Genomic DNA, 3,045 nt, shown 5'->3' with positions numbered 1-3,045 from the left:
TTTGTGATGGAATAAAGAGGGCTTCGAGAGAGGAGAGGGTAGCGGAGGAGGGATCGGGGAAAAAAGACGCGCGAGGTGGTCAATCGCGGGTGCTCGATTGCTTCATCCCCCTGTGAGGTCCACAGGGAGGGTTCGGATTGGAGCAAGAGGGCGCCTGCGCGGAAGGCGGGGCCGGATTTAGTGGGTGTGGTCCCGCAGTGATTTGCGGTCGGCGAAATCCTTTTGATTGCGGCAGGGTCGAACTGGTGGATAAAATAAAATGAAAGCAGTGAGTTCCATAATGCATAAATACTAGAATCCCGAATATTACAAAATCATTTCTCAACCACTGTAATATTCAAATATGAAATATCTTCAGCTGTCAACTATTTTAACATAATAAGTAGTAAGCAACCAAATGCTCGGAATGCAGATCTGCTGAGAAGCCGACTACAACAGTTCTATTTCTAAATGAAATTTAACAATGTTCGGTGCATTATCTCAAACATGTAAACGTGTTAACAAATTAAGCACAAGACATCTCGATCAAGAAAAAATTATTGAATCCTGTAAAAAGATTTATTTAATAACATGCCTCTAATTTTTAATTTAAAATTAAGAAAAGGAAGGTCTAAATATCTCGTGAAATTTTATTACATATTCATATATTCAAACTCATGAAACATTTGTTTATGTACGTATTACTCTTTACACAAATATATCTCTGGTAAATCGAAATTATTGAATTTTAATATACTTCTGACTCTTTTTTATACGTTTTGTTTCATTCTGGTATGAATAGGTAAAAATATGTTTTTAATTGTACATGGAGCGTGCATTAAAATGATAACTTAAACTTAAGTTTTGTGTAACTGAATGTTAAGAATTACATAAGGAACTTGAGACAACAGACAGATGTTAATAACAGATTATATGTAAACAAAAATCCAACAGAAGCCGATAAGAACTTTCTTTGACTCTTCAGTTACATCTTTCTTTTATACCAGTGCCCCGCAACCGTTGTGACGTAGGTCGGATACAAGTGTGCCGCGGTAAAAATCAATAAATTGATATTTTACAGCAGATTTCCCCAAACTGTTTTTTTGTGTCGTAGACCCCTTGCCATGTTTTTCCGTGTTGGGTAGACCCCCTACTTACCTGATATTGATTTCCTTTAAATTTCTAACTGTAGTGAAGTTTAGTTTTAAAAACTTAAAGTAAAAACACATGTTAATTTATACATTTATTTATTGAATTTAAATTAAAACTACTCAAAATAAAATTTTGTATCTGTTATGTAAAATATACGTAACATTAAATAAACATAAAATAAACTATAAATAAAATAACATAAGCAATAAATTTTTTAATTCATAGGTACTTTAATAAATAATGTAAATGTTTTGATATTATAAGATATTATGATGTAAGTAAATAGGTACTATCAGTGTATGTGTTGAGATCCACTATCGTGACCCCCATTTTAATTTCATGGACCCCCAAATTTTTTTTCGCTGAAGTAGGCCCCTTGCAGATTGTCATAGACCCTTAGGGGTCGATGTAGACCACTTTGAGAATCACTGTTTTACAGTTTTTTATTATCCATATTTTGTATCTGAGACACAATGGCACGTCACGTTCACACGATTCTCGAATTTAGCTTTCAGTGTGCTCGAAATTCCAGGAAATATTTAAGTGTGCCGCAGATGAGAAAAGGTTGCGGACCACTGGTATATACTATAATAATAGCATTTTTAGTTAATTTAAATTTGGTATTTTCTTTATGTTTAGTACTTATGGATTAAATTGTCGCTGAATACTAATTTTCTTGTTTGTAATTATTTTAATTATTAATAGTACAAATTTTATTATAACTTCTTATGTGCGGTTTTTGTCAAAATGTTTATAGTTTCTATTTTTTTTAATTTATCATTTATTCCTTTTTACTTGCTTTTGTAAGGAACGTATGTACTGTATAAGAAATAGTTAGGTGTATGTATTTTATTAACATATCGACAACGCAATCTCACTCTTTCATAGTTTTTTTTTTTCAATTTAAGTCCTTCGTAAATTTTCTGCTCTGATCAATAAATAAAATTTAAATTAATATTATGACGGTACGTAGGTGTAGACATATATGTTTTTAGGAATATTAATAAATATACTAAAAGTAGCGATGCACATAAAGCCTTTACTAGAAATGAAGTTAATTTTGTTGCACGTGTCTATGTGCCTCACAAAATAATTAACTCTTTTTTGAGCTATTGCCTCTCACGGTATCAAAATACACTACCATGTAATATTTCTTCATAAAATATGAATTGTAACTTGTAAAAAAACTGTTATAGTGTGTAGGTTTTTTTAATTCATAATAGAATTTTGAAAATGAACTACTCTACGGTACTCAAAAAAACTTTTGTTTCCGTCTGTTCTTTTATTGTTTATTTTATTTTAATATGTGTATTTAATATTTTTAATACATTATAATTGTCACTATTATTGTTATTGTTAACTGGATCAATTCTATAATCAGAAATCGAGACTTTACTCGTTTTACATATGAGAAAAACCTGCAAATTTTTACCCAGGTAAATTCGTACTCAAATATTCTTTATTGTGAGAAAAGCGGATTCCGCACCAAACACAACCGCATATGTCAGGCTAGACACATCAGTGTTTCTGCCGAATAATCGACAACGATGCTTGCATATGTGACGGCTCCATAGTATATACTTATCACCACTTACTCAGACACTGTTCTTGATTCGAATCCAAAAGACATCCGTTCAACTTATCGAACTTCCTCTAAAAAAAAAACCTACTCCAGAATCTTTTGATGGGTTGGCCTGGCACCCACTCAAAGCATCTCATGGTTCAAAGCGCCTGGGCAGCGACTTGAAATAAAATACTGCAGAAATGAATGTATAGTTGAGTAAAAGTTTAAATTATATCGTTAATATGTATATATTTTAGCTATATTTGCCAAAATAAAAATTGTATACAATAATAAAACGCTGTCGTGAATAGCAGCTGGGAGAAGAAACATCCAAACGCAGCAAATGGCGG

Source organism: Battus philenor, unplaced genomic scaffold (assembly GCF_028537555.1).
Source record: "Battus philenor isolate CCGP_79_NKW_IND1 unplaced genomic scaffold, ilBatPhil1.0.hap1 SCAF_29, whole genome shotgun sequence".
Lineage (NCBI taxonomy): Eukaryota > Metazoa > Arthropoda > Insecta > Lepidoptera > Papilionidae > Battus > Battus philenor.
This window is presented reverse-complemented; position numbering follows the sequence as displayed.